At 33.4% G+C, this 22,532-nt stretch overlaps 1 non-coding gene across 1 annotated transcript; it reads right to left on the bottom strand.

Annotated features, from left to right (window-relative positions):
• Positions 1 to 8,167: 8,167 nt before the first annotated feature.
• LOC112439157 (U8 small nucleolar RNA) lies at positions 8,168 to 8,300 on the bottom strand. The gene has a single exon (XR_003027456.1). It is a non-coding gene; the product is annotated as a U8 small nucleolar RNA (small nucleolar RNA).
• Between the last annotated feature and the right edge of the window lie 14,232 nt (positions 8,301 to 22,532).

Here is a 22,532-nt window from a genome sequence, read left to right as displayed (position 1 = left end):
CATATTAAATTAAATATTTCAAATGATATCTCTGGGATAGATATTTTCATCTCTTTTGATAAGTAAATAGAATCCTATGACATTTATATGACTTGTGAAATTTTACACCATAAGTAAGTGATGTCCCAGATATTTACCCAGTTATTTTCACACAAAGGTTTGTTAATCACTTTAACTAACATTACATATAATAAAATGTGGAATTCATTTTCCAAAGGACTTAGAAGCATTAAAAGAAGAATCCTTTCAGATGTAAACATTGAAGTGATCAAGAAAAGCAAGAGTTTTGCCCTCATAGAATTGCAAGAGTTGAGGAAAAGGGGAGTTGGGGAAGAAGCTTGTAACATAATGTATAGATATATAGCAATTATTTTGAGGGATCCATATATACTCTGGAATGTCTTTCTAAAGACAGTAATATACACACTGAGATCTAACAAATAGGTAGGAAAGGTATGGAGAGAGGACAGTTTAGAGATAGACCACAGGTAAACAACACCATGGGGAAAACAGAGAATTATAAATAATCAGTAAGATTAGAGTATACAGAGCAAAGGTAGGATGGCCAATAAAAAGGTTGGAGAAGTGATTACAGCCCAGATCTTAACATTTTTTGTAAATCAGATTTGGAGGGGAGGGGGAAACCATGAATATGCTTTAAGGAGGATTTTGAATAGAAATGCACTGTATTAGGATTCTCTGGAGTTAGAATCAGTAGAATATATACAGTCATGCACTGCATAATGACATTTTGTTCAATAAAATACTGCATATATAGTGGTGGTCCCATAAGATTATAATGAAGCTAAAAAAACTCCTATCTTCCAATGACGTGGTAGTTCAATGTCATAGCTCAATGCATTACTAATGTGTTTGTGGTGATGCTCGTGTAAATAAATCTACTGTACTGCCAGTTATATGAAAATATAAGCATATATTGTTATGTAAAATACATAATGCTTGATAATGATAAGGATAATAAATAGCTATGTTACTGGTTTACATATTTACTATACTATACTTTTTATTGTTATTTTAGAGTACACTCCTTTTTCTTATTAAAACAAGTTCACTGAGAAAGAGTATGCCATGTTACATTGGCAGTGGCTTCATACATATCTTGTTTTCTGTGTCTCTTGATTGCATCATTTCGTCTTGTGCTTGATTTAATCTCATGTAGTTTTGTTTATCATGGCCTCCCAGCATGCAAAACTCACTGCTAATGTTGCCAGTAAGAGGCCCAATTGAGTGATTGACCTGAAAATAAAAGGTGATTAAGAACTACAAAGGTGAAAAAATCAGTGATGATTATTACACACAAGTCAGGCACATCCCTTTCCACAATGGCTATAATCTTGAAGAGCAAGAACAAAATGACAGAAGCTGTTAAAGGATCTGTTTTATTGAAGGCAATGAGAGTAACAACAATTTGAGAACGGCCTATATCAGATATGGAGAAACTTCTAATCACCTGGATTGAAGACTAGACATAGAAGTGTATCTCTCTCAGCACGATTACAATCACAGCCAAAGCAGAAACGTTCTTTGCGATGTTGAAAGAAAAAGCTGAACCCACCTATGATATTGAATTTATTCTTAGCTCTGGGTGGCTTAAACAATTCAAGAATTGTTATTAATTACATAATTTGAAAGTGAGTGGTGAGTCTGTGAGTTGAAATGTGAAGGCAGGTAAGGAATGTTTGGAAACTAGATAAACTGATTGTGGAGGAAAATTACCTGCCAGATCTTCAATGAGAATGAAAATTCTCTGTTCTGGAAGTGGATGACTGAAAAGACTTTCATTTATAAGAAGACCAAATCAATGCCAGGTTTCAGGGCTTTTAAGGACAAAATAACGTCTTATTTGGGGAGCAATGATGCTGGCTGTAAATTGAAGCCCTTTATGATTTGGCACAGTGAAAAAAAAAAAAAGAAAAGAAAAGAAAAGAAAAAAACAGGCCTTCCAGCATATCAGTAGGCACTCACTGCCAGTTTACCACAGGAGCAATAAGAAGACATAGGTGAGTCAGCTCCTCTTCTAAGATGCCCTCTTGAATTGCTATGCCAGCAAAATGGAAAAGTATTCTTTGGAGAATAACATAGCTTTCAATATTTTGCTTATTGTTGATAATGCTCCTGAACATCCTCCTTGTATTGGTAATCTTCATCCCAACATCGAAATGGTGTTTGGAGGCAGAAACCACTTTGATCCAACCAATGAATTAATAAGCTATAGCAGCTTTTAAAGATTACTACCTGAGGAAGATTTTTAACCAGGCTATTGCTGCAACTAAGGAAGACACTGAGAAGACACTAATGCAATTGTGGAAGGACATCTGTGACTGAGAACCTTGCTTGGGTTTAGGATGATGTCACCAAAGATCACATTAATGGCATGTGGAAGAAGACACACAAGAAGTTTGTTCATGACTTCAAAGGATTTGTCAAGGATGATGAGGTTGCAAAAAGAAATAAGGCTATGATTGAGATGGCAGACAAATTTAACCTGGGTGTGTGTGAGGATGAATTGAGGAGCTCTTAGAGGTGGTTCTTGAGAAACTGACTAATGAGGAGTTGTTGGAACTGGAACAGGAATGGATAGCTGAAGAACAGACCAAAGAAAAGAAAACTGCAAGAGAAGAAAAAGAAAAAGTAAAAGGACAGTCCCCCCAAATTCATAGTGAATGGTTTAGCAGAATTTTTCTTAGACCTCAGCAAGCTCCTTGAAAAGTTTAAAAACATGGACTTCAACAGCAAAAGGTTGTAATTAATAGAGAAAAATGGTACATTTTGTGCCAAGAAGTAAATATATCATGAAACAAAGAAACCAAGCAAACCACCATGGACATATTTTTGAAAAGTGTGACACCTCCTTAAGAAGAGCCTTAGGCAGGTCCTTCAGGAGGTTTTACAGAAGGCATTGTTATCATAGGAGACAACAGTGCCAGACATGGTTTTGCCACTACAAACCTTCAGTAAGACAAGATGTGGAGATGGAAGGCAGTAATGTTAATAACCCTGATCCTGCGTAGGTCCAGGCTCATGTGTATGTTTGTGTCTTAGTTTCAACAAAAAATTTTACAAAGAATAAAATAACAAAACTAAAAAAAAAAAAAGCATATAGAATAACAACATAAAGAAAATATTTTCTACAACTATACAATGTATTTGTGTTTTAAGCTATATGTTACTACCAAAGAGTCAAAAAAGTTACGTAAAGAGGTTTTAATGTAAAAACATGACAGTAAGCTAAGGTTAACTTATTATAGATGAAAGAAAAATTTTTAAATAAATTTAGTGTAGACTAAGTATACAGTGTTTATAAAGTCTACTGTTGTGTCAATAATGTACAGTTATGTCCTAGGCCTTCACATTCATTTCACCACTCACTGCCTTACTCAGAAGCATTCCTGCAAGCTCCCTTCATGGTAAGTGCGCTATACAAGTGTACCATTTTAACTTTTTTTTTTTTTTTTGAGACGCAGTCTCGCTCTGTCGCCCAGGCTGGAGTGCAGTGGCGCGATCTGGGCTCACTGCAAGCTCCGCCTCCCGGGTTCACGCCATTCTCCTGCCTCAGCCTCCCGAGTACTCCCAAGTAGCTGGGACTACAGGCACCTGCCACTATGCCCCGCTAATTTTTTGTATTTTTAGTAGAGACGGGGTTTCACCGTGTTAGCCAGGATGGTCTCGATCTCCTGACCTCGTGATCCGCCCGCCTCTGCCTCCCAAAGTGCTGGGATTACAAGCGTGAGCCACAGCGCCCGGCCCATTTTCACTTTTATATTGTATTTTTATTGTACCTTTTCTATGTTTGTGTCTGTTTAGATACACAAATACCTTTGTGTTACAATTGCTTACAGTATTCAGTACAGTAACATGCTGTGTAGATTTGTAGCCTGGGAGCAATAGGCTGAATCTATTGCTGTGTAGTATGCTATACCACCTAGGTTTATGTAAGTACATTTGGTAATGTTTCCACAATGATGAAATTCCCTAACAATATATCCTTGCTGTTAAGCCATTCATGATTGTATCGGCTCATGTGATTATGGAGGCTTGAGAATCCCCATGATATGCCCTCTGCAAGCTGGAGACCCAGGAAAGCTAATGGCATAATTCAGTCTAAGTCTGAAGGTCTGAGAATCACAGGAGTCAGTGGCGTAACTCCCTGTCTAAGGCTGAACTCCTAATAATCAAGAACTGCCCATGGGTGAGGGCAAGAGAAGATGAATATTCCAGCTTAAGGAGAGACAAAGAATTTGCTGCAGGACAGGCAAGCCGCAAAATGACAGCTAAGCCCAGAAGAGTTCTTGGTTTAACCCAGGAAAGAATTCAAGGGCAAGCCAGTGGTATTAAACAGCAACTTTTATTGAAGCAGCAGTGTACCGAAGCAGCAGCAGAAGCACTGCTCCTTGTGGAGCAGGGATACCCCGTAGGCAGTGTGGCCAGAGTAGCAGCACAGAGGCAGTTCTGCAGTATTTATATCCAATTTTAATTATATGCAAATTAGGGGGCAGTTTATACAGAAATTTCTGGGAAAAGGGTGGTAACTTCCAGATTGTTGGGTCATTGTCATGGAAAGGGGTGGTAACTTCTGGGTGTTGCCATGGCAATGGTAAACTCCCATGGCATACTGGTAGGTGTGTGTTTAGGAAAGCTGTTTCCACTCCTGACCTGTTTTAGCTAGTCCTCAATTTGGTCCCATGTTCAAGCCCCACCTGTGGAGTTGAGTCCCATCTCCTACCTCAAATTTAGACTTCCTCCAAATTTTTTTTTTTTTTTTGTCCTCAACAGATTGGATGATGCCTGCCCATATTGATGAGGGAAGATGTTCTGTACTCAGTCTCCTGATTCAAACATTCATCTTTTCCAGAAATATCCTCACAGACACAGCCAGAAATAATGATTTTACCAGTTCTTTCAGTATCCTGGTAAAGTTGACAAAAAAAAAAAAAAATAGCTATCACACTCATTTTCACTGCATTGCAGAGGGGTCAAACCTCAAGTTTAGGGAGATCTTTTAGGGATTAATAAATCAGAAAAAAATGGATATGGGATGAATCAGGTGGTTACAATGAGTTCCAATGGAGATGGAAAACTGAAATATCTGAAATTTAAGAACAATTGAAAGAAACTATGATTGATTGGGTATAGGAGTAAAGAAGAAAAAGGAATGAAGATTTGTTTAATTCCAATGTGCAAAGAGTGCCACAAATATATTGACTGTGTTTAAGCAGAGTTAACTATATTAATTATCTACACCAAGAGGAATTACATACAAAGGGTCTTCTTGGTAAGAAAAAATTACAGTGTGTTAATTAGCTGATTGGAAGAGAGTTCAAGGATTCAGTGCTGACAGAAAGTGAGGGCAATTTGATGACTGGATCTCCAAATAATTTATGTCTAAGAGGTGGGTGTAAGTACTTGCAGCCAGGTTTCTCATTGGTAATGAAAAAGCAGTAATTCATTTCAGCCAGAAGAAGAAATGGTTTGATCATTTTACGGTGGTATAGAGTCCTTCTTTTCTATAATATTTGGGCATGATTACAAAATGGTCTTTCATTTATCTTGTTCCACCACAGTCACAAAATGACCTCGTCTAATTTTTCTTGAGCATTTTCCAGTAGAGAATACTATAACCTAGTTAATAACTGCTCCCAGGGACATTTATTTTAATTAATTTTTTCTCTTTTGCAATCAGCCCCATTTTATGGAAGGGCAGAGTATATCAATCTGGTGATTCAGGTTTGTGTTATTGCTGAATTCTATTGATCAGAAAATGGAAAATGTTAACTGTGATTAGATTAAAGTTGTTCCGTCCTGTTCCTTTTGTTATAGGATAAATTGTTGGATCAACTCATATGATAATGGTTGTGAGGTAGGATTTAAGATTCTTATAAAAACCCATCATCCAACTGTATTTAGGAAATTACCAGAAACAAAGTGACTGTCAGTCCCCATAATTAGGTTTCAGTATCAAGGACCTAACCCAGGCCACAAAGTTGTTGTTTTCAAAATCTATCTAGGTCTCTTCTAGAGAGCCACATGGCCTTCTCCTTTAGCCTAGGAAAAAGTATGAAAGTACTTGACATGACTAAGAAACTGATACAATTCATTACATTTTTAACATAAAGTGAAAGAGGCTAGTAGACCAGGCCAGAATGTTGTGCCTGTGGGTCTTACATCCTAGGCTAGAAAATTTTGATCTTTTGTCTATATGCAACAGGAAATTTTTGAAAAATATTTTTCTTGAAAGATGACTTTGGTTTTGCATTTTAGAAAAAGAAAACACTCTTGTCCTAATGTGAAAATGAAAAAGAGATAAAAGTTGAAAAACAAGAGCTGGAGATAATCTGTGTTTAAAAAGTATATCACTAAAGATAAATTATTGCAAATAAAGTCAAAAAAAGAAAACAAGGTCAGGCATGGTGGCTCACTCCTGTAATCCCAGCACTTTGGGAGACTGAGGTGGGTGGATCACTTGAGGTCAGGAGTTCAAGACCAGCCTGGCCAACTTGGTGAAATCCTATCTCTACTAAAAATACAAAAAATTAGCTGGGGGTGGTGGTGTGCACCTATAATCCCAGTTACTCAAAAGGCTGAGGCAGGAGAATAGCTGGAACCCAGGAGGCGGAGGTTGCAGTGAGCCAAGATTGCACCACTGCACTCCGGTCTAGACGACAAAGCTAGAATCCGTCTCAAAAAAAAAAAAGAAAAAAAAAAAAAAGGAAAAAAGAAATTGCATTAATATTAAGATGTGAAGAAGGATATTAGGAAAATAGATTCATGTAATTTGATTCGCAGATGTTTGGCATCACTAGTTAGGAAAGAATATTACCATGATATTGTGAATACTAAGTAAAAACATATTTTGAGAGAGAACAATTTGATGAAGATTATATAAATAATAATTGTGATGTCTGACTTTTTTATCAACGTGACTGGGTTAAGGGATGCCAGACAGCTGGAAAAACATTTCTGGGTGTGTCTGTGAGTATGGTTTTGGAATAAACTAGTATTTGAATCAGTACACTCAGTAAAGAAGATCTGCTCTCACCAATGTTGGTGGGCATCACCCAATCCACTAATAATTTGGATAGAACAAAAAGAGAAAGGGCTAGTGCTTCATCTGTTTTCTTGAGCTGGGACATCCATCTTCTGCTCTTGGACATCAGAGCACCTGGTCCTTCAGCCTTCAGACTCGGGGACACCAGTGCCTGCTCCCACTTTCTGGTTCTCAGGCCTTTGGCCTTAAACTGGGAGTGGCATCATTGGCTTCCCTGGTTCTCAGGCTTTTGGACTCAGACTGAATTATACTATCAAGTTTTCTGCGCCTCCAGCTTGCAGACAGCACGTTGTGGGACTTCTCAGCCCCCATAATTGCATGACTCAATTATCATAATATATCTTCTCTTATCTACAGTAAATTCTCATTTAATATCATTAGTAAATTCTTGGAAAATATGAGCTTAAGCAAAAATATGTATAACAAAGCCAATGTTTTTCTTCTCATCAACATTATAATGAAACAACCAACATTGAAAGAAACAGGAAACAACCTTATTTGAAGACCTGTTGTACATTGTTTTGCTTAAAGAACCTATCAACAAAGTTAAGTGAGGACTTATTGTATAACTATATTTATCCTATGGGTTTGGCTTCTCTGGAAAATGGCTTCAGTAAGTGTGAGGTTCCTATTGAAACCACAAGTGGTAATATCTAGTTAGGAATAGAAGGAAGCATATTTTTCACTAAATTCCATGTCTCTACAATACAAACTAAACGTACATTGTGTTTTCATAAGAGCAAAAATGATCAAACATATATAGAAATTATATTCACTATAAAAATACTCAGTATAATTGCAGATGTAGTTCAAATTTATAAGTTGAACATATTAGTGAATAATGTTAATATTTTTTATATTGCAAAGTATTTTTCTCAAATTTCTCTGCTTAGATAGAGGTAGTGGAATTCACATCACAGAAGTATTTGGAAACTGTAGTTTAAGACAGAAAAGCATTTTATATTACTTATTGCCAACTGGACAATTTCAAGAATTTTAATATTGACTTCTCCATTAGATTAAATAAATGGACATTTAAAAATAATTAACCATACACGTGATCACCTCTTTATCATTCCTGGTAATTTTTTTTCAGGAAGAATCAGATAGGCACAATCAGGGTACTGGAAGTCCTGATTACTCAGAGACGTTAATCGCATACTATGTGAACCCCAATCATGTCCTAATTTGCCCTCCAAAAGAAGGAACAGGTAAAGATTATCCCAGCTGATAATATCTGGTGATATTTAAGAAGTATAATTTCCAGACTTTATATGATCACTTTCTATATCAAAGTAGGACTTAGAAATAGTAATATCAATAGTAATAGTTTGCTTTATTTTATGTAAATAAAATAGCCCCTGATCTCCTTTCAGGAACCAATGTATAAATTTACAAATATTAATATACAGTGCATTCTAGGACAGGTTTAAAAATGTCATTTTATTTGCAGTTAATATTTCTTTGTTAGCACCATTTAACCTTTAGCAAATTTGGTTTTTGTAGTATACTCTTAAAAATCACCACTTCTTGTCACTCTCTAGATATTTGATGTCGAAATCCACATAACATAAACAGAACACTACTGTCACTAGTCACGGTATTTTACTATTCATTCACTATTGGAAAGATAAAACATAAAATGCAACAAAAAATAAAAATATAAAAATCTCACTTGAAGACGGCACTTATAATGGTATTGTCGTTTTTAATTACCTCTGGAATATAATATTTTATGCTATTTTATTTACATATTAAACTTGTTAATATTTAAGAGGAAATTCAATGTTTCACTTTTTCCTTAAAGTCATTATCTAGTTTATTCCTCAAAATGACACTTAAGCAATCAGGAAAAAATAAATAAAAATAAATAAATAAATAAATAACTGCTGACAAAACTGTTCCTTAGAAAATATAAGAACAATTTTCTCTCTGTTAATTTTGTCCAGAAACAATTAGTAATTCACAGAATCCAGAACTGCATGAATTTATAACAAATGAACATATATTTTAATATAAAATTAGTACAAGTTTAGAAAAATCATGTACTCATTTAAATTTTATTCCACTCAGGAATCAGTAAAATACATTAACTTAAATAATGACACAAATTGAAAAATACCTATCAGTCAAGTGATTAGGAGCAGAAACAATGAAGTAAGACTGTCTGAGTTGAGCTGTAAGTTCTAACGCTTCCAAGTTCTGTAATATTGGGCAAGCTTTTAAAAGTTTTTTGTGCCTCAGGCTTTTGCATCTATAAAAGAAAAATACTTAATATAACAATGTTGAGAGAATTGAATAACAATAAATCTTAAGGACTTGAACAGTGTATCATGTATAATAAGCACAATATAAATGTTAGGTGATAGTGATGAGGTTGATTATTTTCTTTAATAATTTATTTTAATGTGCATGGTGGTCAGTTTCTAGGACAGTGTCCTTATATATAACAATAATATATTCATTTTTTCTCAATAATTGCAAACTATTGTAGGAAAAAAATTTTTAAAAAGTTGAAATAATACTTTTTTCATTCTGTCACATGAGTTAACATATGAAGTATAATCATATAGTCACATGAATTAAAAGTGTTCAAATACTTAACTAGAACAAGATTCAGTATTCTGTGAAAAATAAAGAATATGTACTTATATGACAGCGACAACTAATAATAGATTATCTTTTTCTTAATGTGGAAGGAAATATAAATCCTCTACATTTAACTTCACAACAAAATTGAAAGAAAATATAATTATGACAATAACTGTCAATCTTCTTTAATGCATGTTTTTAAAATTGACCAACTAAAACATGAAAGGAGAGGAAAAGAAGAAAATTGATAATGATTTAGTGTCGATTGTGTGGTAGGCGTTGTTCTAGTTACTATGAGCATTTAGAGCTATTTAATACACTGATACACCGATAGTATTCTATGACATTTGAATTAATATCTTCATTATTCTTATATGTCACACAATTTTAACAGCTTTTTGAGGTATTATTGATATAGAAAACCTGCTCATATTTAATGTGTCCACTTTCATGAATTTGCACATATATGAACATCACCACAAACAAGATAATAGACATGTCCAATATCTCCTAAAGTTTCCTTGTGTCCATTTTTTTGTAGAGAGCATATGAACACAACACAAGATACCCTTTTTAAACAGGTTTTGAAGTGCACAATACCATATTAAATATAGGTACTATGTTGCACAGAAGATCTGTTATTCATCTATCGTAACGCTTGGCAATTTCCCATATCCTGTATTTCCCAGCCCATGGCAATCAATATTCTCTGCTTCTATGAGTTTGACTATTATGAATATCTCATATAAGTGGAACTATGAAGTATTTGTCCGTTTATGACTAGTTTTTTTTACTTAGCATAATGTCCTCCAACTTCATCCATGTTACAAATGGCAGGATTCTTCTCTTTTTCTAAGGCAAAATGATGATCCATTGTATTTATTTGTCACATTTTTAATCTACTCATCTGTTGATGGACAGTTGTTTTGACCTGATCCCTGACAAGAGTGGAAAGAATACACAACGTGGAAAGGAAATTGTCTTCAACAAATGCTATTGAGATCACTTGGTATCCCCGAGTAAAAGACTGATGTTGGACTCCTACCTTACACTATTTACAAAAATTAACTCAATCAAATAACCTAAATGTAAGAGCTAATACTATAAAGCTTTTAGAAGAAAATGATTACAACTTTATTACCTTGAATTTGACAATGGATTCTTAGACATGACACCAAAAATGCAAGTAACAAAATCTAAAACAAGCAGATAAATTAAACCCCATTAAAATGAAATACTTTTCTGCTTCAAAGGCATTATCAAGAAAGTTAAAATACAACCTATAAAATGGGAGTGAATATTTGAAAATCACATATAAGATAAAGGTGATATATGCAGAATATATAAATAATTCTCACCACGCAACAACAAAAAGTGAAATAATCCAATTTAAGAATGAGCAAAATATATACAAATGCCCAAGAAGTACATGAAAAGTTGCTCAACATCGTTAGTCACCATAGTAACTAATGCAAATCAAAACCACAATAAGATACCATCTTATATCCATTAGAATGGCTATAACTACACACAAAGCAAAAATAAGCAAAAAAACAGAAAATAACAAGTGTTAGTGAAGATACAAGGAGATACTCTTAAACCTTGCTGAAAGAAATGTAATGTATTCAGCCATTGTGGGAAAAAGTTTGTCAGTACCTCAAAAAATTAAATCTGAAAGTATTATATGACCCAGGATTCTCCTCGTAGGTATTTACCAAAAAAATTAAAAAGATACTCAAGCAAAAACTTGTACATGGATGTTAACAGCAGCACTATTCACAATAGCCAAAAGGTGGAAACAACCTAAGTTTATCAACCGACAAATGGGCAAACAAGATGTGGTATATCCATATGATATAATAATACTCAGCCATAAAATAATGAAGGACTGAAGCTTGCTATAACATAGATAAACCTCAAAAACATGCTTCGTAAAATAAACCAAACATAAAAGGTCATTTTTATAGTTGTATGATTATTACCATTACATGATTACATTTATAGAAAGTATTTAAATAAATACATACAAAGAGAATGCAGTTTGTTTCCAGGGACTGAAGGGACAGTAGGGGAGTGGAGGATGGGGAATGAATATTTATATGTATGAATTTGGGGGATATGTGATAAAAATGTTTTGGAACTAGACAGATAAAGGTGATTGTACAATATTGTAAATATACTAAACACTACCAAATTGTTTATATTAACATGGTTAATTTTATGTTATGTGAATTGTACCTCAATAAAAAAAACAAATATACAGCTTCTTAGGAAGGTGGGGTAGAGTTCAAAATTAATCTTATGGAGGAACAAGCATGTAAAAGAGTTAGAAGATGGAAACAAAATTGTTGAGTGAGGTAATTAGATTTGGACAGAAGTGATGTTTATGCCTCAGACAGAGGAGAAAAATAGATAGGATGTTTGATCAACCGCGAGACAAGTAATATTTAAGACATTTATTTTATCTTTCATTTCTTTTTTCAATAGCAGTCAGACATGAAATATTTAGGGCAGGGATACAGTAAAGGCTTTCAGAAATTTAAAATATTTTGATTAATTAGTATAGGGTCTCAATCTATTGCTCTAATATAAATACTAAGATTTACAGAAATAATACAAAATTGTGAACAATATCCAAAGAAATAAAAATCTCTGGAATGGAAGGAAATTGATCTCCAGGGTGATATTTTATGCCATCTTTAATGTCTATCATGAGATATGTTGCTACACAATTATAGAATTCAAGGGTCCAAGAATCATGATGATATTAGATTTATCAAGAGCATCAACTGGAAAAAATAAATCAATGAAAAACTTATTCAATATTTTGGTTAAATTAATTTCATAGAATTTAATATCAACATCAACTACCAATAAAAACAGATGGTAGAATAAAGTTGTTTTCATATATACAAAAATTTCAAAATTTTTTTTGCTGTAAACATTTAAGTTGTCTACCAACGTTAGATTCCCTTGTTTTTACTGGGAACCTAGATGGACTATACTTTTTACCTCCTTGCAGTTGCATAGATACCATACAGATTCTGAACCTAGTTTTCTGAGCTGAGTGGAAATAACATGGACCACTTTGTGGACTAAGAATTGAAGAGTTGATGGAGAATTTCTGCACTTTCCACTTTACCTCCAAAGTGACAAGGGAGGACACAGTCACAAGAATAAATTAGCCCAATTCACTAAGTCACTGCTGCCCTGATGAGTCACCTAATCCACACCAGCATTAATATGAGTGAAAAATAAACCTGTGTTGTGTTTTCTGCTGAAATATTTTTACAGCCTAACTAAACTAACAGTGAATAATGAGTGATATACTCTAATAAAACAATGGGGTTACCTAAGAAAAGAAAATACAGGTGATAGAGGAAATAAGAAATCCAATAGAAAGGAAAGAAGAAAGAAAATCCAGTGGAGAGGATAGAAAAAAAAAATCAATGGCAATGTTGGTTGCTTTCAGAATGAAAACTTTGCTGCTGGTCTTGTTGACAACTAGTGTTGACTTGAATAAGCTTTTAGAAGATTCTAGACAAGACATCCTTAAGGAAAAGTAAGGAACAATGGAAATAAAAGGCTTTTAGTTGTTATTATGTTCATTCTTCTGTCCCTATTACATAATGTCATTACTGAAAGAAATTGAAATAGCATTAAAAACTGTACAGATTATTCTATGCTGAGGGCAGAAACTAGCACTTGATTAAAGACTTTAACAGATTGGCTCATTTTGGGGATTTTTCATCTCCCTAATTACCAGTTTTTAATACAATTATGAAACTATCTTATTTTCTGACAAACTTATACAATTATTGTGAGGCTTAGTAAAATAATGATCTTAAAACAGAGAAATAATTCTCTTATTCTCCTAAATAATATAAGATCAAAATGTTTCCCTTCATAAGAAATTTTTGCTGACTGCAAGATCAGGGAATAATTCTCCTATCCTGTGAAATATTTTAAAAATATTTAATATTTGATAAAAATTAATAAAAATAATTTTTATTAAACAATAAAAAGTGAAATTATTTTACAAATGCAGGGTAGTAGTGTTATTTTGTAGGTTGAAACTCTGACAATTTTTTCTTAAGTTTGAAAAAATAAATAAAAACTGTAATTTTAACTGTTTTTCTGGCTTACAGTTACGTTTTTTCTATAAACATGTATTTGATTTAGGCCCTCTTCCTATGGATATTTATATGGCATCTCAAACAAGAACAGCCTAATTTTTTTAAATGTCTATCACTCATTAGCTGTCTGACATTGGTTCTGATAAAATTTGGAATAAGGTGATGTACCACAATGTAAGAAGTCTCAGACTTGTCGTTTCCATGTCATAGTATTTCATTGCCATTTTAATTAAAGTTTTTATAACTAATGATTTGAGTGCATTTTCATATGTTTATTATCACCTCTTATGTAAAATATTTATTCAAATCTTTTACCTGTTTTTATGTTTCATATTGATTTGTTCAAAAACTTTAAAAATTATATTTATAAATATTATTTCTCTGTGCATGTTGAATTTTCACTCTTTTAATATATGTGAAAATGGGCAACAATTCTTAAATTTTAATTTATTTCAATGTATTAATCTTTCTCTTTAAGATCAGAATGTTTCCCTTCATAAGAAATTTTTCCTGGCTACAAGATCAGGGAATTATTCCCCTATCCTGTGAGATATTTAATTTCATCTAATAGTCTAATTCTGACAACTTTTCTTCAATATCTTATTTTCTATTTTTTAAATGTTCACATAAATTTTAGAATTAGCTTATACATGTAAAAAATAAAACCAACATCTGCACAATAGTATCTTTCAATCTATAAATGGATTAAAATGCTACTTTATATAAATCTTCTTCAGTTCTTCCCAGTTTTTTTCATAGAATTTCTGTGCATATTTCACTGGACTATGATGTGTTGATTTTTGATGCAATTGCAAATGATTGTTAGTTTTCCATTTTCACTGCATATATTAAAACTATATGTTTTCCTTGTATTTAACAATGTATCTAAATACTCATTAATTTTGTTTGTAGATTCTCTTGGATTTTCTAAATATGGTATTATGCTGCCTATAAAATCAATAAGTTCATTGTGTCTCTAATCTTCACGTTTTATTTCTTTTGTCTTTTTGCATTAGCAAGCACTTCAAGAGTGATGTTAAGTAGTAGTGACAACACTATCCTTGTCTCATTCTCAGTCTTAAGGGGAAAACTTTCAATATTTTATATTAATATGATATATACAATTGGATTTTTAAGAATAAATTTCATAGATAAGTTTTATTTTATTTCTAGGTCGCTGAAAGTTTTAATATAAACGTATGTTGAATTTTACCAACTATTTTCTACATCTATTGATATGATCATATAATTTCCTGTTTATTCTATTTATCATTAATTTCCCAATTTAAACTAACTTACAATCATGAAATAAATCACATTTGTCTTAATGTATTACCCTTTTAAAAGATAGCTGAATTTTGTTCAATAAAATGGTGTTAGAGATTTTTACATTTATGATCGTAAGCGAGAATAGCCAGTAATTTTTCTTTTCTGAAACATTCTTGTTACAATTTAGAATAAAAGTTCTGTTAACGGCCTAAGACCAAATGGTAAATGTTCATTCTTTTTATGTTATCTGGAAAACTTTTTGCAACATTGGTGCTTTTTGATATTCAGATGTTAGGGAGACTTCACCTTTGACCATCTAAAGCTGACCTCTTTGTGAGAAGGCTTTTATTTATAAACACCAGAAGCTTCAGGTGTTTATATTTCTTCTGCAGTCATTTTTAACTTGTGTTTTTCTAGGAATTTGTTTAGTAATTTTCTTATTCCCATAAAATTGCCCATTATATCCTTTTATTGTTTTCAGTACCTGTAGGATCTGTATTACAGCAATGTTATCTTTTCTATTCCTATATTGGTAATTTTCTTTTTATCAGTCTTGCTAGTATTTATCAACTTTAATAACCTTCTCAAAGAAATTGATTTTATTTTATTTTGTGACTCTATATCACAGTTTTTGGTATATGATTAATTTCTGATTTTATTTTTATTATTTTCCTTTTCCTACTGTACAAGTTTAATTTGACATTATATTTCTAATTTAATAAGGTAGATACTTTAATCATTAATTTCATTCTTTTTTGTTCTAATGTATGTATTTTATATGTAGTTTAAGTCTATAAATTTTCTTATAAACAGCATTTTTATATGTTGTATTGCTTTTCCCATTCACTTAAAAATATTTTTTAGTTTTTATTATAACTACTTATTTATGCATGGGTTATTTATAAGTGTGTTTTCTTAAATTCCAAACAGTGGGGCTTTTCTAGTTATATTTATATTTTTATTTTTTGTAGTTGTACTATACCCGATTTAAATAATTTGAAAGTTGTGAAGAATTGTTTTGCATTCTAGTATTTCATCGATGAAATAAAATTTCCGTGTTTTAAAAGAATGTCTACTTCTTAGTCCCCTATTTGTATATGCAATTTAAGTCAAGTTTGTTAATATTTTTCAGGTATTCTAAATAGTTACTGTGAAAGGAAAATATCTTGGGCCTCCAAAATCACTGAGCTGAAGGAAAAATTCAAGCTGGGAACTGCTCAAAGAAAATCTGCTTCCCATTCTATTAAGTCATCCCTCTGCTCACTGACATAGTTGCTTATTCTGATCGCCTCATTTAGAATGGTTTACCAGAAACTCAAAAGAATGCAACCATTTGTCTGTCACCTACCTGTGTCCTGGAAGCCCCCTCTGTGCTTCAAGTTGTCCCTGACTTTCTGGATGGAACCAATGTACTTCTTCCATATATTGATTGATGTCTCATGTCTCCCTAAAATGTATAAAACCAAGCTGTGCCCCTACCACCTTCCTCACATGTCCTCAGGACTTCTTGAGGCTGTGTCAGGGGTGCATCCTCAACCTCGGCAAAATAGACTTTCTAAATTAACTGAGACCTGTCTCAAATTTTCGGAGTTCACATTACTGAATTTTTTGTCTGGTTGTTTGATCAGTTACTCCCACTATAATTGTAAAGTTTTCTATTCTCTATTTTCATTATTTTTAAATACATTGTTATATCTATTTTATGAGTTGACCTGTTTGCTTTATCTGTTCCTCTTTATCTCTAGTAACACTCCTTGCATTTAGATACAATTGATCATACATTAGTATGACTTCATTTGGCTTTTTAAAAAATTATGTATTATGTAGGGTATGTTTTCTATTCTTTCTTCTTCAACCCTCTGGGTCCTTATATTGGATGGATATCCTCTGTATGCAGAATGGAAATGTGTTTTCTTTTTAATCAGCATAAAATTGCCCTAGAAATTGCCATATCCCTGGGCAACATGATGAAAATCAGATGAAAATCTTTCCTACATGAGTAGCTTTACAGGTAAAGGATGGAGAAAAATAACTATCCCCTTCCTTCCCAAAAGAGAGAGAGAAAGAAAAGGACAAGAAAGGAACTCATTTTTTTTGTTTTGTATTGATATGGAATGGAAAGGATCCTGAGTTCTTAGCCTAATGTTAGGAATCTAAATGAGTCTTTACAAAGGGCAAGTAGATCCAATGGTTCTGGCTTTTTGACCTAGAGCCACCTCCAAGGTGTAGATTCCATACATTTTGAAGTGAAAATATCTAGGATGCTGGTGATCTAGTTATATTATCATCTAGGGATTAAGCTAGGGACCTATTCTGGGCTGTAATATTTGGTCTTCTTGAATGACGGTAATTAAGTAGACAAATAGCTAGATGCTATAGATCTAACTCTGAAGGTATGTGAAAAGTAATCTAGAAGAAATGAAAACAAACGTCTAATATTTATATTGTGAATATTCCTTGTCTTGGGAGCCCAGGGCTTTATACAGGAACAGAGAAATCAAGAGTAGTTTTATTTTCTCACACTCATTTTTAGATCAGTATACTGTTTATTTATATGTAGAAAATATAATGCTATAGTGGGATTTGTACCTACTATTTTTCTATTTGTTTTCCACTTGATCCAACAGTTGTATGTTCTTGTCTTCTTTTCTCTTTTAGTCTTCTTTTTATTTATTAGTTTTTCAGTATTCTGTTTTGTCATTCTACTAGCTAGAGAGATACACATTTCATTACTACTAGAAATTACATGCATTGTTGAATCATTAGGGGTTAATATAACTGATTACTTTGCTTCCTAGGATAATAATATATTAGAACTCATTAAATCAATTTCTCCCTCCTATTTTTTTGTTTTGTTTTCATGCATTTATGGTTCTAAATTTTAAAAACTCATATGCATCAATGATCTTATTTCTACAATAGATATTTATTAACATTTACCCACAAAATCACCCCTTTTGTCATTCTTCACTTCTTACTGCATATTGTTACTTTCATCTGGGATTATGTTTTCTCTGTCAGAAGAAATTTTGTAAAGTAATTCTTTCAGTACAATCTGCTGGAAACAATATTTGTTTGTTTTTATTTGTCTGGAAATGTGTTTACTTTTAAATGATATTTTTGATGGAAGTATAATTTCTAGGTTTGCTGGTTATTTTCTTCATCACTTTAAAGGTATCACTTATTTTCTTCTCTTTTATGTAATTATTTTAGAAATAAACTGTAAATTTTATTATTTTATCTTTAAACCTGACATATGTTTGGTCTTCTGTATCTGTATCTGCGGGTTCTATATCCATGAATTCAATCAACTGCAAATGGAAAAATTATGAAAAATTTGCATCTGTACTGAACACATACAGACTTTATTTTTTATTATTCCTTAAATGAATTAGTATAACAACTATTTACATAGCATTTGCATTGTATTAGGTGTTATAAGCAATGTAGAGGTGATTCAAGTATACAGGAGGATGTGCAAAGGTGATTTGCAAATACTACTTCATTTTATATCAGGAATTTGAGCATCTATAGATGTTGGTGTCTCTGTGAGGTCCTGGAACCAATCCCCCATGAATAGCAGAGAGCAACTGTATATCTTTTATTTGGCTGCTTTTATAATTTACTATACACCTTTTGATTTTCAGAAGCTTTTTGTACATTGTGACTAGTTGTCTTTCTGTATGTTTATCTTGCTTGATTTTCATGAGATTTTACTTTGATGTTTGTCTTTATATTTAGAAGATTCTTATCCTTTTCCTCTTTAGAAGGTTGTTTCTCTGTTCCATTCTCTTCCTCTTCTGGGATCCTAATAATATGTATATTTAGTAATTTAAATCAAGCCCCATGTATTTAATATCCTCCGTATTTTCCTTTTTAAAATCTTTGTTTCTTGGATGAATCATTTTCTACTGCTCTATTTAGTTAATTTAATCTGTCTTCTGTTATGTCCAATTTGTTATTGAATACATTCATTCTAAATTTTCGATTCTTAAAAAACTACTTTAAAGTTCATATGGAACCAAAAAAGAGCCCGCATCGCCAAGTCAATCCTAAGCCAAAAGAACAAAGCTGGAGGCATCACACTACCTGACTTCAAACTATACTACAAGGCTACAGTAACCAAAACAGCATGGTACTGATACCAAAACAGAGATATAGATCAATGGAACAGAACAGAGCCCTCAGAAATAATGCCGCATACCTACAACTATCTGATCTTTGACAAACCTGAGAAAAACAAGCAATGGGGAAAGGATTCCCTATTTAATAAATGGTGCTGGGAAAACTGGCTAGCCATATGTAGAAAGCTGAAACTGGATCCCTTCCTTACACCTTATACAAAAATCAATTCAAGATGGATTAAAGATTTAAACATTAGACCTAAAACCATAAAAACCCTAGAAGAAAACCTAGGCATTACCATTCAGGACATAGGCGTGGGCAAGGACTTCATGTCCAAAACACCAAAAGCAATGGCAACAAAAGCCAAAATTGACAAATGGGATCTAATTAAACTAAAGAGCTTCTGCATAGCAAAAGAAACTACCATCAGAGTGAACAGGCAACCTACAACATGGGAGAAAATTTTCGCAACCTACTCATCTGACAAAGGGCTAATATCCAGAATCTACAATGAACTCAAACAAATTTACAAGAAAAAAACAAACAACCCCATCAAAAAGTGGGCGAAGGATATGAACAGACACTTCTCAAAAGAAGACATTTATGCAGCCAAAAAACACATGAAAAAATGCTCATCATCACTGGCCATCAGAGAAATGCAAATCAAAACCACAATGAGATATCATCTCACACCAGTTAGAATGGCAAGCATTAAAAAGTCAGGAAACAACAGGTGCTGGAGAGGATGTGGAGAAATAGGAACACTTTTACACTGTTGGTGGGACTGTAAACTAGTTCAACCATTGTGGAAGTCAGTGTGGCCATTCCTCAGGGATCTAGAACTAGAAATACCATTTGACCCAGCCATCCCATTACTGGGTATATACCCAAATGACTATAAATCATGCTGCTATAAAGACACATGCACATGTATGTTTATTGCGACATTATTCACAATAGCAAAGACTTGGAACCAACCCAAATGTCCAACAATGATAGACTGGATTAAGAAAATGCGGCACATATACACCATGGAATACTATGCAGCCATAAAAAAATGATGAGTTCATGTCCTTTGTAGGGACATGGATGAAATCGGAAACCATCATCCTCAGTAAACTATCGCAAGAAAAAAAACCAAACACCGCATATTCTCACTCATAGGTGGGAATTGAACAATGAGATCACATGGACACAGGAAGGGGTCATCCTCAGTAAACTATCGCAAGAAAAAAAACCAAACACCGCATATTCTCACTCATAGGTGGGAATTGAACAATGAGATCACATGGACACAGGAAGGGGAATATCACACTCTGGGGACTGTTGTGGGGTGGGGGGAGGGGGGAGGGATAGCATTGAGAGATATACCTAATGCTAGATGACGCGTTAGTGGGTGCAGCGCACCAGCATGGCACATGTATACATATGTAACTAACCTGCACAATGTGCACATGTACCCTAAAACTTAAAGTATAATAAAAAAAAAAAATTCAGAATCTCCATTCAATTCTTATAGTCTTTAGTTCCCTGGTAAAATTCTATGTATTGCTTACTATTGTCTTCATTGTTTTAATCGCAGTTTAAAAAAATTATTACCAATTAGTGCAAAGTATATGTCACCTCTGAGTTTGCTTCTATAAGCTAGTTTCCCTTTTTTGCTTTTGTTAATATAAATGATAATTTTAATAATATTTTAATATTGTCCATGTCAAATTTTAGAGACTATGACTTATTTGATTTACTGTCAGAAAACATTTACTTTGTCCTTCATCAAAGAGCTGTACAGGGGAGATTATCCCACATTACAGTCTAAGCTGACTCCAGTGGGATTTCACTTTTGGAAATCTGATATTATCTCTTGCTAACAGTAATTCCTATGGCATAGGCCTCCATTCATATTGGCTGCAAACTTTGAGTGTTTATTGGCACCCTTATTTCTTGGTGAATTCTAAACTACAGTTTTCTTTCTTAATATTATAAGAGTGCAAACATTGGTCTGTATTTCAGTGTTGGTTTTATTTATTTATTTTTTTATTTATTTGCCTCTTGCCCTGCTTGATTAGAATTCAGCAAAAACCTTCAGGGGAAAATTGCTGCATACAGCCTTACCTCTAATTACCTCCATTCTTTTTCAGGGATCCTTTCGGGGTAGGGGGATGTGTGAAGATCTTGACCTTTTATGTCATGGTTACCTTGACTTCAACCTTCACTTGGTTGCTCAGCCCATCCATCCTCCCACCCAGAGACTTTTAAAGTATTTCTTTTAGCGCAGTCTGCTGGCAACAAATTCCTGAAGAAAAACTGTACACAAAGTAATTAGATTCATCTCAAAGAAATTCCTTTCTTCCAAGATTTGGATCTTCAAGCCTTGGATATCTTAGCAGTTCTCTGATTTCTTTAAATTGACTTAAAAATGTATATATTACTGTTGCATTTTGTATGACCATTGGTCTACTGTGTTAGTCTGCTCCGACTGCTATAGCAAACCTTGCCTGAGTGGCTTAAAAAAAACCATTTATTTCTCACAGTTCTTGAGTCTGGGAAGTCCAAGACCAAGGTGATGTCAACTTAGTTCCTGATGAGGGCCCACTTCCTAAGAAGAGTTAGACAGCCACATTTTCACTGTCTTGTCATATGGTAGAGAGAGAGTTTCTTTTTATAAAGCTGCTAATCTTATCAAGAGAACCCTATTCCCATGACTTTACCTAACCCTGATTACCCCATACCCCTTAAAGGCCCCATCTCCCAATACAGTCACATTGGGTGCTTAGGACTACAGTATATTACAGTTAATCCATACATTTTCAGTCTAAATGATTATATCAAGTGCCATTGCCTTAGCTTTCCTACTGCTTCCCAAGGTCTCTTCATTTGAGGTAAATGTCTGAAAAACATGTAAAAATTGTTGTTGTTCCTTTATCTCTTCCACAACCCAGGTCTTCTGACATATTAGAATGGCCCTAACACTTAATCGAGGTGTTACTTTCAACCTTTGTATGAGTTGAGGTATTGCAAATTGTTTGACTCAGTTGAAGCAAGTATTAAATATGATTATTTCCTTATTTTGAAAAATGTGTTCTGGACTTGACACTGTTTGTGCTTAGTGCTTATTTTGGCATTTCATGCCCAACCAGCTTAAAATAAATAAATATTGGAAGTTGGTATTCTGCTCCTGTGTTTGTTCTTTATCATACAAAACACCTCTGCAATGCTTAAAGTACCTCGTAATCTTAACAACTATACTGAAATTCCAAATTTTAAGTCTTTATCAAGTTAGTGTCTTATTTCATTTCTGCTTAACTGGCCAGAGATATTGAGAAGGTACATGTATATATACTTAT

Source organism: Pan paniscus, chromosome 13 (genome assembly GCF_029289425.2).
Source record: "Pan paniscus chromosome 13, NHGRI_mPanPan1-v2.0_pri, whole genome shotgun sequence".
NCBI lineage: Eukaryota > Metazoa > Chordata > Mammalia > Primates > Hominidae > Pan > Pan paniscus.
The sequence above is the reverse complement of the archived record's forward strand: the minus strand, read 5'-3'. Positions and strand labels throughout refer to the sequence as shown.